Source organism: Mus musculus, chromosome 6 (genome assembly GCF_000001635.26).
Source record: "Mus musculus strain C57BL/6J chromosome 6, GRCm38.p6 C57BL/6J".
Classification (NCBI taxonomy): domain Eukaryota; kingdom Metazoa; phylum Chordata; class Mammalia; order Rodentia; family Muridae; genus Mus; species Mus musculus.
Window position 1 is genome coordinate 114,355,612 of NC_000072.6, and position 15,958 is coordinate 114,371,569.

Consider the following 15,958-nt stretch of genomic DNA (forward strand, 5'->3'; position numbering starts at 1 on the left):
CCATGATGCCAGAGATAAGCTTTCCAGGACCTTGGGAAAACAGTAGTGTGATTTTCTGGGAAAGGTGATATGCTTGGAGCCCAGGGTCCCCAAATGCCAGTCAGCATCCTCTCCATGATGCCCCACCCCCACCCCTTCAGAAGTCACCACAACAAGGGGTCCGTTTATCTTCTTGGAAGATCAACAGCAGAGCCTTTGCTGATTAGCATAATGACTGTTAAAAATAAACGAGTTTCCAGAGGTGAAATCTGTAGCTTGTTAGGCAGCTTAATGGATGCTGGAAGCAAGCTCTTGAGGAGATGAGTGCAATTCAGAATATGTAGCGTGGCTACAGCATTTTAGAGGCCCTCTCTAAATGAACAAAATGTAAGGAATCCGTCATCCCCAGGGAGGCACTTTTCTATGTCCCTAATAGACTGTGTCCAGCCATCAGCTAAGGATGACTTGCGGCGACCTGTAGCAGTCATAGACTATGACCAGAATATTCTGTCTTGCACCTAACCACACTGGAGCCTGCTTTCTTACACTAGCTACTTAATTCAATGTCTGCATGGGAGCAGAACTCGACTGCACAACAGCTTGATAGCAAGATTGCCTTCATTGCTTTCGTATTACTATGACAAAAATACATAGCAGAAACAAGTCAAGGTGGGGGACATTTATTTCGGTCATGGTTTCAGAGCTCTTCAGTCCATGATGATGAGGGAGGTGTGGAGCTGCAGCTCAGGTCGTGGCCGTGGGAATGCGCAGCAGAGGCTGCTCACATGCTGGCAAATGAAGAAGTAGATCCAAGTCAGACTCCAGGGGCTGATAGAACCTTCAAAGGCCCACCCCGGTGACCTGCTCCCACCACTAAGGTCTTACCACAGTAGCCACTAGATTAAGCGCTCCAGCATGAACATGTTGGAGATATTGTGTGTGTATATGCATATACGTATTTGTATGGTTGTGTGCATGTGTGCACGTGTGGGCATGCACGTGGAGGCCTGAGGTCGGTGTTGGGTATTTTCCTTTGTGGCTGTGATCTCTGCTTTCTTTAATAAGGCAGGGTCTCTAGCAAACATGTGGCTAACTGACTGGCTAGCCAATAAGCCAGGGGTCTTTTTGGTGGTGTGGTGTCTCACAAGGGTATATATGTCAGAGACTTGGTCCTAAGCGTGGTGGAATGAGAAGTAGTAGAATCTTCCGAGGTGGGCTTCATGGAAAGTCATTTGGTCATTGGGCTGTCCTCTTATAAATTAATATTGTTCTCTCTCTCTCTCTCTCTCTCTCTCTCTCTCCACCCCTCCCCCCAGAACCACTGTTTGTTCCCGTAAAAGTTAGCTGTTATAAATAAGCTTGTCTCACTTTAAGGATCTCTTCTGTGCACGCTCCCACCATACGCTGCTGTCTACCTTCCACAGAGCTAAGCGGATGTCAGCCTTGTGCCTTTGAACTTAGAAATATGAGTTAAGTAAAAGAATCATCCCTATATGCTACACAGCCTTGACTCTTTTGTTTTAGCAACTATATTTGTTACTTTTCCTGAATTGAGATCCAATACCTGACAAGATACAATTTAAGAGAGCAGGAACCATCTGGTGGCTGGTTGCAAGAGATGTGCCCTGCTGTGGCCAGCAAAGCTGGGGAACAGGAGGTGGCTGGTCACATTGCATCTGCAGTTGGGAACAAGAGAGTAGTACTCTGCTGGATTTCTCATTTTTTGTGGACTCTGTCATGGAATGGTGCTGCCTCGATCAATTAACCTAATCTGGGAAATCCTTCACAGACTGGTCAAGAGGTTTGTCTCTGTAGGGACTCTAAAGTCTATTAAGATAACAATCAAAATTAGCCATAAAGCAATCAATACAGCCTATTTGGTGGTGGTGGTGGTGGTGGTGGTGGTGGTGGTGGTGGTGGTGGTGGTGGTGGTGGTGGTGGTGGTGGTACTGTGCATGCATGCGTTTGTTCGTGTGTGTGTGTGTGTGTGTGTGTGTGTGTGTGTGTGTGTGTGTGTGTTGTATTATAATTTGTTTTGAATCAGGGTCTTGTCCTATATCCTTTGGTGGCCTGGAACTGTCTATGTAGGCCAAGCTGGCCTTGAGAGGTTGATCTTACAGAGATCCTCCTGCCTCTGGTTCCTGCCTGCTGCAATTAAAGGTGTGTGCCACCATATTGGACACTTTTTATTCCAGCTATTCCCAAACAGACTAAGAGAGCATTTACCACTTTGGATGTCATTATTCATATTACTGTCTCAACTAGGCTAGAGACCCCCAAGGATGAGGTGAGTCTGTCCATTTTACACTTATGCACAGAGCACACTGTAGGTGCTTGGCAGATAGTTCTGGAGTAGATGACCAGTGGTCACCTCATGCCAGTCCTGACCACCATGCACAAGCTAAGTGCCCTTTGAGGAAGGAACCACTTTTAACATAGTCCCCAAAGGGGAGACTGAGGGTCAGAGGGATGATGTTGCTCACACAAGAGTATGGGTTTCAACGTTGCCCAGCCGGCGGCACCAAAGGCTAGATGTCTGCTTTGCCCTTGAGCAGGCTAGGCCATCACCACCGGAAGAGAGCAGAGGAGCCAGGAATCTGGGCTGAGGGAGAGCAATAGAACAAGCTGCAAATGCTGGTTCCCTCTGGCCAGGAGTCACGGGGCACTCCTGAGCCAAAGCTTTGCCTCTGTGGATGCTTTCAAGCCAGGAAGCTGCAGACTTCAAGAGCTGGCCCTGAGCCAAAGAGAGTTTGGCTGGGGCTTTAGCCTCCAGAGTCCTATCACACCCACAGGGGCCCTGCGGTGCTGCCATAATTATCCACATTCTGCAGAGAAGGAAGATACTCCATGGAGAGGAAGTGACTTGTCCATGGTCACATGACTTGTGTATGACTCAGAATTCCATGGTTGGTCTGAATCCACATTCTTTTCAATTATTATGTCCCCGTCCAGAAAGAGAACCTTTTTAGAAATTAAAAAAAAGGGGGGGGGGAGCCAAACTAAAATACAATTATGTTTCTCTAACTGATTAAGGTCCGATTCCATGGCAGTGATAGACAGACAGGGAAGTTAAAGAACATGGAGTCCCATTCCCCAGAGGACACCACATCCTACCACACAGGTCTGGTTAACTGCCAGTCATTGTGATTTTTCCTGTCTGTTGTCTTTGTGTTATGGAAACATCCTCTGGTATGGCTAAGTCCTCTCTTTACACGTAGAGATATTGAGGCCCAAGGCTTAAGCAATTTCCTAACTTAGTACATCTAGGAAACACTAGAGACAGATTTCAAACCCCTCTTGAGTCCAGAATCCATTCCTTGAGCCAGTGCACTTGACTGGACTCTGTTTAATGCTTTGCCATTGTGCCACTTAATCCTCTGACACTTGTGGTTCTGTCCTATGACTGAAACAGCGAACTCAGAGGATGAGACTTGCGAACAGCCTCTGTCAACCACAGACCCCCTAGATGCAGGTTAGCTTTCTTGAAGCCACCTGTCCCCAGGGTGTGATGGAAGGGATTCAGTAACACACCAGGTCCATGGGATGGCAAAGTCTGAAAACGTCTCAGTCTTTGTTAGACGGTAGGGGAAAGGACTGGTTACCATTCATCCATGCCATCCTCCCAATTCTCCCAACAGGTGTGACCCTCCTCCTTTGCAGAGGAAGAAACAGAGGCTCAAAGAGAAACTTTAACCCGCACAAGATCACACCACACATCTCTAGGAACAGGGATTCCTACCCCCGCCCATCCAGAACACCAACCCACCCCCAAGACCTCCAAATCTCAAGGCCTCCTTCTTAAAGCCACCAAAATTCTGGACAGTCAAATGCGGTTGCCCTTCGTGGTGGTTTAAATGAGAAATGTCACCCATAGGCTCCTGTATTTGAACACTTGGTCCCCAGATGGTACTGCTGTTTTGGGGGGGGGTGTTATGGAACCCAGGAAGGTGCAGCCTTGCTGGGGCAGCCTTTGGGACCTCACAGCCTCACCCCACTCTCTGCTTCATGCTTGCAGTTGAGATGTGACCTCTTGGGTTTTTGCTCCAGCCAATATGGATCTGCTCTCTGGAGCTGCAAGCCCAAATAAAATTTCCTATAAGTTGCCTTGGCTATAATATTTTATCACTGAAACAGAAAATAGACCTACCTAGGACCCCAGAATAAGATCCAGACCCAGCTATGTGACTATCAAGGCCCCACTCTTAATCTGTTGAGAAAGGCAAGCATAGGGAATAGCTCAGCAACCTAGGACTCCGCTCAGTTGGGCTATACACAGCCTTCTAATGATGCACATGGAAACCTAGACCTTCATGCACACACTGTACACACACCTCTCTTCTTAACAATGTACCTGGTAACCTAGGCCTCCTTCCCACACTGAGCTACGCACACAGCCCTCTCAATAATGTAATCAGTTTCTCTTCCATTTCTATTCAAACACATTCCCACTATAGACCAGTATGTAGGATGGTCAATCTGTCCTGAACAAATTTGGGGCTAAACTGTCTTACAAGTGAACTTTTAGGGAGAATATTCTATTTACCATCTTATGCCTATGAGTAATTGCATATATGATTAAAATTGAATGCATAATGGAAAGGGGCATGCTCAGTGGGCAGAAGCTTACGTAAAGCAGATCTGCCAATCAAAACAGATAACTTCTTTGCTATGCCCCTTAGAAGCCAAATTCCTCCTTCTCTTGAACCCCTCAAAAGAAAACCCTATACAATAACCAGTGACCTTGAGCAGCCTCATCCATGTGACCCCTGTCATTTTTGGCAGCTAATTTCCTTCTGATCTGTATTATTGCTTTGGATTAAATAAAATCATCTTGCTACCTTTGTGGTCTGTGCAAATCTTCGTTTCAATTCATTAAATAGGAGTTCAAGAACCTGGGAACGTTGGCCTAGACTCTAACTACCAGTTACACTGAGGCCTAAACTTCACAAACCTGGTCATTTCCTGTCCTTTACTCCTGAGATGAGGGAGCAGATGAACAGAGCCAGGCACCAGAGACTTGAAAGGTACACAACCCTTGCCAAGAAAAATGCCAAAATTTATAGGAAAAATATGGCTTCCCACATACCACAGACTAGACTCCCATTTCCTTGCTTTTACTCTGCCAGACACACCTCATCTCCCCCAAGGAACTCTTCCTGAATCCAAATATCCAAATTTATCCCAAGAGGATGCATCGAGTATCTACTTGGTGCCTGAAAAGATGCCCCTAGCATCATGGCAGGACAATTGATACTGTCTGTGCCCAGTCTGCAGGGGAAATTGAAGTTCATAGGAGTGAACTATGTAATAACTGTGCCATCTAGTTTTATGTCAACTTGACACTAGCTAGAGTCAATTTTGAAAAGTGCCTCTACTAGATTGGCTTGCGGGGCGAGCTTGTGGGCAAGCCGATAGTGCATTTTCTTGATTGATGTGGGTGGTGCTGCCCCTGGGCTGGTAGTCCTGGGTGTTATAAGAAAGCTTGGCTTTGAGGAGGAAGCTGGTAAGCAATATTCCTCAGGAGGCTCTGCTTCAGTTCCTGCCTCCAGGTTTCTGCTGAGAGTTGCTGCTCCAACTTCTCTGGCTGACAAACTACAAGCTGTAAAATGAAATAACCCTTTTCCTCCCCAAGATGCTTTTAGTCATGCGTGGTGTTTCATCAGAGCACTAGAAAGCAAGCTATGACATAACGAAGCTTCAAAAACAGAGACCATAATGTGAACCCTGGTATATCTGACTTAACTTTTTTTTTCTACAGCCATAAAAGGTGGGGAAAAAAAAACCAGTGAAATCAGGCTTGGAACACACATGAGCATCCAGATTTTAGCCTTGTGCAAAGCAAGCTGAGAACTGAGGGTTTCCCTTGTTTGGGGTTTCCACCACAGGAACGCTGATACAAACAGTCTGTTTCTTATGAATCATTAGTTGCTCTTCTTTCTCTTTTATGAACATTTATAAATCTGTGTCTGTTACTTCATAACAGACACAGTTTTGACACCTCGGAAATAAATTTTATCATATGTTCCCATGGGAACATATTGTGTGTGCAGAAAGCCTTGCAAGCCTCTTAGGTTGTAAAGGTTTGCTTCTGTTTAGCTATTTAATAGATTAAGTGAGGTGTAGAGAGAAGGGGTAGGAAAAAATAGGCAAGGCCAAGAGGAGAGTAGAGGACAGCAGATGATAGAGCAAGACAGGACTGGACATGACAGGACAGAAAAGGACAGGACTGGATAGGATAAGACAGGACAGAACAGAACAGGACTGGACAGAACTGGGCAGGACTGGACAGAACTGGATAGAACAGGATAGGACAGGACAGAACTAGACAGGACTGAATAGGGCAGAACAGGACAAGACTGGATAGGACAGGACAGAACAGACAGGACAGGACAGGACAAGAATGGATAAAGGCAGGGGACTGGAGTGCTGGCTCAGCAGTTAGAGCTCTTGTTCTTCCAGAGGACCCAAGTTTGCTTCTCAGCAGCCACGTTAGCTGATTCCCAACTTCCTTCAACTCCAGTTTCAAAGGATCTGAGTATCCTCTAGCTCTGCAGGTACGTGAGTACACACACACACACACACACACACACACACACACACACACACACACACACACACACAGAGAGAGAGAGAGAGAGAGAGAGAGAGAGATACAGAGAGAGAGAGAGTGGGGGATCTTGAATACACATACATGAATAAATATCTTTAAAAGGTAGTTCCAGCCAGGCAGTGGTGGCATACACCTTTAATCCCAGCACTCAGCGGGCAGAGGCAGGCAGATCTTTGTGAACTTGAAGCCAGCCTGGTCTACAGAGTGAGTTCTAGGACAGCCAGGGCTACACAGAGAAACTCTGTCTCAAATAAACGACAAGCAAAACCAAAGGCAAACCAACCAGCCAACCAAAACAAGGGAAGCTAGTTCCAGCTGCCTGGAGAAGCAGATTTGGCTTAACCTCAGCTCGGCCTCACAAAGCAGTGTAACCTTGGGCTTGGCCTAGTCACTTCCCTTCTCTGAACCTCACACAGAAATTGAGGAAGCTGAGCATGATCTCTAAATTTCCTCCCATTCAACTCTAAATCCATTTACTTATTTCATTAGTTAGAGTGCTTGTGTGTGCGTGTGCACATGTGTGTATACATGCACGACACAGTACACATGTAGAGGTCAGAGGATAACTTGTAACAGTAGCTTTTCTCTTTCTACTGTGAGTCCTGGGGATCAAACTCAGGCTGTCAGGGTTGGCAGCAAGCACCTTCATGTTCTAAACCCTCTTGCCATCCCTCACCCTTCATATTCTACTCCTTGAAATCTAGCATGCTCCATGACTTTCCTGCTTAAAACAATCAGCTTTTGTTTGTCCCCTGGAAACCATTTAGCAAGAAGTGGTCATATAACAGAATGACAATAGATAACGCAACTCGTATGGACTATTATGTTAACTGAATGAGACTGCAGACCATACACGGTTTCATTATATGAAGTTTAAAACTGGGCAGAACCCAGCTCTGGTGGCAAACTGGGGGTGGTGTTAACTTTGTGGTAGGGAGGGTGGGATTTGGGCTATTAATCAATAGCCAGGGGCCTTTTGGGTATGGTGGAAATGATGTAGCCCTTGATGCAGGTAGAGTTTGCAGGGTTGTAAACAGGGAAGATTTAATTAAACTGGAAACCAGAGAGCCAGATTACTGGTTAAGAGCTGATTGCATTTCCAGAGGACCTGGGTTTGATTCCCTGCACCTATCTTCAGGACCTTCTTCTGGCCTCTGAGGATACAATAAATTAAACATTTATTTATTTTTTCTATTTTTTTAAATTTTATTTTACTTTTAATATATTTTTTCACACTCCATAATCCATTCCCGCCCCCTCCCATCCACCCTCCATCTGCTCCACACCCCACACCTCTTCCCCACACCACCCTGTCTCCATGTGGATGCCCCCGCCCCAACCCCTCCTGACCTCTAAACTCCCTGGGGCCTCCAGTCTCTCTTTTTTTTCTTCAATTTTTTATTAGATATTTTCTTCATTTACATTTCAAATGCTATCCCGAAAGTAAAATTAAACATTTAATATCCTTCATCAGTCCTTTATCATATTCACATTATAATCCATTATACACTGTGAACACAGTATATCTTAACATGTAAATGGTTACCTCATGTGCGTTGCTTCTAAAACTGTGAATATAATGGAAATCACGAGGAAGCTGCTAACAGCAAGTTTTTACAAAACAATTAGCCACGATACCTCTTGGGAATAATCATGTTTCTAGAGGAGGAAAAATGACCCGATCTGGCATGATAAGTGCCGTTCTTGGTGTGGCTGTGCTTTGGAAAATAGCGCCATTTCCAGGATGGGGGCTAAGAAATCTGTTTGGGTCTCGTGGAATCAGACAGCACCATGAGTGGAAATGGGGGACACAGTTGGTAGCTGCCCCCCATGCCCACCCCAGCTGTGAGAACTGTTATCTGGTTTTGGCAGCCCTGTCACCAACCCTGCCTTTCTTGGCACAGTAGGAGTCCTTAACGGAATAGGTGGATATGTCTAGTGTCTGATGTGTCTGATCTCAGGCTCTGCTCAGCCTGTGGCCCCTGGGAGTCATCTGGCATCATTTGTCCATCACTTTCAGACTGAGTCCCACCTTCTTTCCAGAACTAGTCCTTTTGAAGACCACACTGGTGACGCCCGACCACACTTGTCAACTTCTCTGGGCTATGAACAAAAGACCAGTTCCTGGCAAAAACTTAGTGAAACCGTTCTTCTGCTCGGAAAGTGTGATCAGGTGCCCATGAGAGCGAGGTTTCTGAAGACAACAGACAATTGAGCCTTTGAAGGGTAGTGACTCGGACAGGAAACAGAAGCCTGCAGGACAAGGCACCCAGAACTGAAGAAAACCCCCAAGTCCAGGCAGACAGGATGAGTGGCCTGGTACCATGGTGAATCCATGCAAGCTGCCCCTTAGGGGCGTCAGGTCTCTTTCAGGAGACAGGAAGGGGTCTGCTTATAGGAAATGTCTACCACATACTGCAAGACACAAAATGTGATAAAGCTCTTACTTCTCCCCTTACCCATTCTGAACAGAGGTGTTAGGGTAAGCGTGTTTTAAGGAAGAGGAAGCTAGCAGCCAGAGATGGATAACAACTTGAGCAGGATCCCACAGCTAGCAGATGACAGAGCTGGAGTCAAAGCGAGGTCCATCTGATTCTAGTTAGATTTCTATCGCGTGGTAAGCACCATGACCAAAAGGAACATGAGAAAAGGAGTTTATTTAATCTTTTGTGGTCTGTCATGAAGGGAAGCCAAGGCAGGAACCGAAACAGATGAGAATGAGGAAGAATGCTGTTTATTGGCTTGCTCAGCCTTCTTTCATATATAACCCAAGACCACCTGCCCAGGGGCATCATGGCACAATATGGGCTGGGCTCACCCACATCAGTCAATAATCAAGAAATGGGGGAGATAGTGTAACTATTAATAGCACCGGCTGCTCTTGCAGAGAGCCTGGATTTGGGTCCCAGCAGCTCACACAGCAGCTCACAGCTGTCCAAGGGATCTTCTGGCCTCCACAGACACTACACATACATGGTATACATACAAAAATGCAGCTAAACACTTATACAAATAAATAAAAGTAAGCCTTTATTAAAAACAAGAAAAAAAAAGAAAAGAAAAGGAAAGTGCCTGCCAGCTTTGCCATTTGACCATCCGTTGGAGGCAGTTTCTTAGATGACCTTCGCTTGTGTCAAGTTGACAAAAAAACTAACCAGCCCAGAAGTCTACTGTCTTTCCTTCCATGAGGATGGGAACGATCCAGGCACAGGACCAGCTCGATGTTTCTAGAAAGCGCTCTCAGAGGAGCTCTGGGTTGAGCAGATCCTGGCATATCCAGGGTCAGCATTCATACTTCTAAGTGTACATGACAAAAAAACAGAGAAGGACAGAGTGGGAATATGAGACTGGTGGACCCATGAGACACAAAGCTGACTCAGGGTCAGTGTGTGGAAACATCTGGAAGCAGATGTTATGGGAAATTGGCAGGAGCAGGCAGCAGGTTTCCAGGGTCTAAGAGCCTAAAGGGCCCTTTTCACTACTCCCTCCCCTCTCCAGGCAAGCCCAGCTTTCTCATGCAGGCACCAGGGCACGGCCCTTGCCAGCTTCTGGCTGTTGAGAACTTCAGCCATAGCTTATGGCCGGTGATTCCACTCTACAATAGTTGGGTGTACTTTCCTTTGGGATGGGGTGCTTTTCCTTATGCAGCCAAAACACAGGTAACACTTCCTCATGACCTGCTCCATGTCACAAAAGCTCTGGTAGGGGGTCTTTTCCACTCAGAGTAAGTTAGGCACCCACACTTCAACTACCTGTTCATTGGCTGCTAAGAATTCACAACTGCCCAGACTCCTTATTTCTGGAGAGTTGTTCAGAACAGAAACCCCCAGACTCTAGGGCTAATGGCTGAGATGGGAGTATGGAACTCTGGCCCATCTCAGCTGAAGCAGGAGCACCTCCGTGTTGCATAAGCAATTCTACAGCCCCTAAGAGATCACACCAAGGCCAGATTTACACCCAGATGACTCCCTGTTTTGCTCAGACCCTCCCTAGCCTGCCAGTTCACCTCGCCTTCCATAAGGGGCATGACCTGATGTCCCCAAACAACCCCCACGTCATTTTACAGAAGAGTTAACTGAGCTTACATTGAATGTCTTTGGTTTGGTCTGTTCCCAAAATTCAGATCTTTGTGTCCTTTCATCCTGCCTCCACTGGCCTGGCTGTAGCCTCAGCTCCCCTTGGCTCTACCCCCCCACGGTGAGTCATTGTCCTTGCTAGGACTTTATGTCATGGTCGGAAATCCTGGAGTGGCCACAGGCAGACATGGCTGACACTTTAAATGAGATTTCCCAGAAGCCTTACTTGGTCTGCCTAGGAGGCACACGGGGGGCAATAAACACAAACAAAGGCAGAGCCAGAGTCCTATGCCCACCCCACCTGCTCATCATCTGGCCCCCTGAAATGAATAGATTGCTTTGTTTTAGGTATATGAGTGTTCTACCTGCATAATCTATGTGCCCAGATATACATGTGCATGTTTGGTACTTTTGGAAGTTAGAAGAAGATATCAGATCCTCTGCAACCGGAGTTACAGGAGTTGTGAGCCACCATATGGTGCTGGGATCTGAATTGGGGGATTCTCTGCAAGAGCAGCCAGTGCTTTTAACCAGCAAGCCTTCTCTCTAGCCCCCAGGCCATAGACTCTCTAGCCCTGAATGCATGGCTCTTCTCTGCACACATGCACCCTCTAGTCTCTCATCCGTCTCTCATAAATGAAAGCAAATCTTACAAGTGACCTGCAGGGGTCCTGGGTGTGCAAATGTTGATCTTTGACAGAGGTTATCAACACCGTTCTGGGAACATGGGATGTTTCTGTCACCCTGTGATGCGTCTCTGTGCCTTTCCAGATAAGTCCCTTAGGCTGTCACTGTTCTGATGTCTATCACCATGAATTAGATGTACTTGTCCTTCTGCATGCAAATAGATTCACACACACTGGGTCTACACAGTCTGGCTTTTATTGGAGTGCTACCTCATTGTACAGCTCTATCTACCACAGTGTGCCCATCCATTCTTGGTTGATGGACACCTGTGTTGTTGCTCTCTTTGTTATAAGGTTGACATGAGCTCATTTCTTCTCTTCACTTTCCCTTCCTTCCTTCCTTCCTTCCTTCCTTCCTTCCTTCCTTCCTTCCTTCCTTCCTTCCTTCCTTCCTTCCTTCCTTCTTTTCTCTTTTAGCAGTTTCTTCCTATGTTACTCTGGCTGGCCTGGAACTCCCCCAGATCTCAGCCAGTCATGTAGCATCACCATGCATTCAGCCAGTCTCTAATTTTTTTATTTTTTGCTAACCACTTTTCCACTTGAAAATATTGTAATATTCTAAAAACCATCTTTCTCTTAAAAGTGAATGATTGGGAGTTAGAGAGATGATGCCGAGGCTAAGAGTTCACTGCCCTTCTAGAAGACTGAGTTCTGTCTCCAGCACCCACGTCAGGCAGCCCACAAGCTCCTTTAAGACCAGCTTCACTGATGGCCTCTTCTGACCTCCTTGGGCACTGGAACACACACACACACACACACACACACACACACACACACACACACACTTTAAAACCAGGACTGAGTGGAAATTAACTCCTGTGCACTTCTGACGTGACAGCGAAGCGCCATAGCAGGAGTCTGTTGCTGAGCCAACACCTCCAGCCAGCAGCTGCCGACTATAAGAGGATGCATCCTCTCCAGGAGTTCTGTGGCCATGGAGACGGCAGTCACGATGCATTCCATGTGGTAGCATTTCAGCTTAAATTTCCCCTGGATTTCACACTGTCCATGTGTGTCTTTCTCACCATAGATGGGATATGTTCATAACAGGAAATCACATAAATAAAAAAAGTTTGATCAGCCATATTCTCTTGAGATAGCATCATTCTTGCACCCAGCACCCATAGCCTGCTAGCCCTAATTAAAATTACACTAAAGCTTTTAATTTTGATAAAAGTCCAATGTATTAATTTTTCTCTTGTTGATTATGTTTTTGGTATCATATCTAAGAGGCAAATAGTTCGTGGTCTAATTTGTAAACAGTCCATGATCCACTTTGACCCGTTTGAGGGACAATGATTGGATGGCTTATGAAGCCAGTCTTCCCAGCTCCATTGGGTGAAAAGACTCTTTCTGGTTGAATGTCTTGGCACCGTCAGTTGGTCACAATGGAGGGCGTCTCCCTTCTCTTTCCCTGGTTTACGTGCTGTGCCTGTGCATCTCTCCTGTCTTTGGCACAGAAACTTTTGAATGTGAGAATTGTGACTCACTTCTTTTTTTTTTTTTTTTTTTTTTTTCTATTCCGGGTCTCTTGCATTTCCATATGAATTTTAGAATCAGTTTGTCAATTCTTTCAAAAAAAAAAAAGGGAGACAACTCTAAGTCTGGTAAGAGGGGTATTGATGAGTAGTAGATTTTTGGCAGCACAGACGTCTTAACAAAACCAAGTCTTCCAGTGCAGGCATCTTTCCCTGTGTGGAGCATTTTTGATTGCTTTCAAGGAGGCTTCCCTTCATAGTTTCTAATGTGAAAATCTTCTCAAAACAGCTTAGTGTTCCCTTTATTTATTGGGCATAGGGGACACAGACCATGGTATGGTGTGTGTGTGTGTGTGTGTGTGTGTGTGTGTGTGTGTGTAGGTCAGAGGACAACTTGAGGAAGTTGGTCCTCACCTGATACCATGTGGGTTCCAGGGATAGAACTCAGGTTGCCACATTTGGTGAGGAACACCTTTGCTTATGTCAGGTCCCAAAGAAACTCAGGACAAATGGCTCAGGTGGTGCACACTGGCCCAGGGTTACTCAATATCTGTGTCTCTTCTGCTCTGCTCTTCCTATCCTGCCTCCCACCCTAAACCTCTCCAGCCCAGGGCTTTGCTTCTCTCCCCAGCTACTGATTCGCACATAACCCATCCATTTTTCCCGTGTACTCTCTCCCCTCTCTTCTGCTCACTCTTCCCTTCTTCCCTTGCTCCCTGGACCTCCCCTCTCATGGCCTAATCTGTTCTGCTGGCCATGTTCAATCTGCTACTCTCTCTTTCTCTGCTCTGGACCCTTCCAGATGCCTCTAGTTAATGTCTCTCTCATATTGACAATGAAACCTCTCCTCTATCACACCTTGCAGTGGTCATATCCTCGTTTTATCCAACCTGCTGAGCCAAGCCCACAGCGTTCATGTGGTTTGTCTCTGTTCATTCGAGGTATTCTGAGCCTTTCACTACAAGTGAAATCATGCTATCATTTCATTGGTGGGGTTCTCATTGCTAGTGTACATAAGTAGCATTGGCTTCTATACATTGACCTGCTTTATGACCTGCCTGGACCCATTCATTACCTCCACTCTCTCTTTAATGCATTAGTTCAGATTTTCCATCTGCAAGGCCATGCACGCTTACAAACAGTGATGGTTTTCTTTCTTTCCAGTCTGGATGCATAATATCTTATTTTCTTGACCTTTAGGGGCCACTCTCCATATTAGCCACAGCAGATGCTTACTGTTGATCAAGGTAGACGGACTCCCTACCCTTCTGGAGTTGTGTGGCCTCCACTATCCACAGTCTCTCAGAAATACCCCAATTCCCTTCATTTCTTTTTAGTCCAGAAACTTCCAGTAAGTATATAAATAGACAGAATATGTGATATGCATCACAGTTATCAACTTGGTTCCATTTTATGCCCATCTGTCCCTCCCCTCAGACGTTGGTTGGAAGCAAATTCCAGATGTATTATTTTGGCATGCATTCATAAATATTTCAGTGCATCTTTAAAAAATGAGAATGACTTTTAAAAACAGCCAGTCCCATTATCACATTAAATACCAGTCATTCCTGGGCACCATCGAATGTTCACTGTTTAGTAGAAACGTCTTTCATAGACACCATAAAATGTCTTTTAGGTGGTTTGTTTCAACCAGGAACTAAACTAAGTTCACACACAGTGGCTACTTTCTATGTGTTTGAAGACTCCGGTAGTTTTTGTTTTTGTTTTTTTTCCTACTTGCTGGCTTACTTTATTTTTTTATTAGATATTTTCTTTATATACATTTCAAATGCTATCCCGAAAGTTCCCTATACCCTCCCCCTACCCTGCTCCCCTACCCACCCACTCCCACTTCTTGGCCCTGGCATTCCCCTGTACTGGGGCATACAAAGTTTGGAGAGACTCTGGTAGTTTTAAGTGTCTTTTCTGACAGTTTTCCCCTTTAAAATATACTTTATTTTTTAAAACTAACATTTAATAATTTTGTGTGCATATATGTGTGCATGTGTGTGTGCATGTGTGTGTGTATGCATGTGTGTATGTGTGTGTGCATGCGTGTGTGGGGTGTGTGCATGTGGCACACTGAGGACAACTTCTGGAAATTGGTTCTCACCTCCCACCATGCAGGTCTCAGGGACTCAATTCAGGTTGTAAAGCTTGGTCATGGATTTCTTCTACCTGATGAACTATCTCACTGGTCCTATAATATATTTCATTTTTGCCTTTATTTTTGTCTTATGAGTATGGGAGTTTTGTCTGCATGTTTATCTGTGCATCGTATTTGTGAAGTGTCTTTGTATGCCAAAGAGAGTGTGGGATCCTCAGGGACTGGAGTTACAGACAGTTGTGGCTGCTATGTGGGTACTGGGACTTGAACTCAGGTCCTCTGCAAGAGCAGCCAGTACTCTTAACCCCCGAGCCAGCTCCTACACTGCATTATATTCCTTCCTTCCTTCCTTCCTTCCTTCCTTCCTTCCTTCCTTCCTTCCTTCCTTCCTTCCTTCCTTCCTTCCTTCCTTCCTCCCTCCCTCCCTCCCTCTCTCTCTCTCTTTCTTTTTTTCTTTCTTTTTTTGTCCTTATAAATTTCTTTTTTTCTTTTTCCAATTTTTTTATTAGGTATTGTCTTCATTTACATTTCAAAGGCTATCCCGAAAGTCCCCTATACCCCCCCCCCGCTCCCCTACCCACCCACTCCCACTTCTTGGCCCTGGTGTTCCCCTGTACTGAGGCATATAAAGTTTGCAAGACCAAGGGACCTCTCTTCCCAATGATGGCCGACTAGGCCATCTTCTGATACATATGCAGCTAGAGACATGAGCTCTGGGGGCACTGGTTAGTTCATATTGTTGTTCCACCTATAGGGTTGCAGACCCCTTCAGATCCTTGGGTACTTTCTCTAGCTCCTTCACTCGGGGCCTGTCTCTTGTGAGGCTATGCCAGTTCCTGGCAAACACAGAAGCGCCTGGCAAACACAGAAGTGGATGCTCGCAGTCAGCTATTGGATGGAATGCATTATATTTCTTTAAGGAAAAAATGCTGGCCATCTTTCCTGTAGAGGGTCCCACAGTCTGGATTTTGCTGGTTGGACCACCATGGTGTGTGGTTGAATGAGTCTCTCCATCCTTTGAG

The 15,958-nt window shown here is 45.7% G+C and overlaps 1 long non-coding RNA gene across 1 annotated transcript in view; it reads right to left on the minus strand.

The window, feature by feature from the left end:
* Positions 1-578: 578 nt before the first annotated feature.
* The window catches only part of Gm38875, a 41,562-nt gene continuing 26,182 nt past the window's right edge, over positions 579-15,958 (minus strand). The window contains exon 3 of the long non-coding RNA XR_869365.2: positions 579-767. This is a non-coding gene — a long non-coding RNA (predicted gene, 38875). The remainder of the gene's footprint in view (positions 768-15,958) is intronic.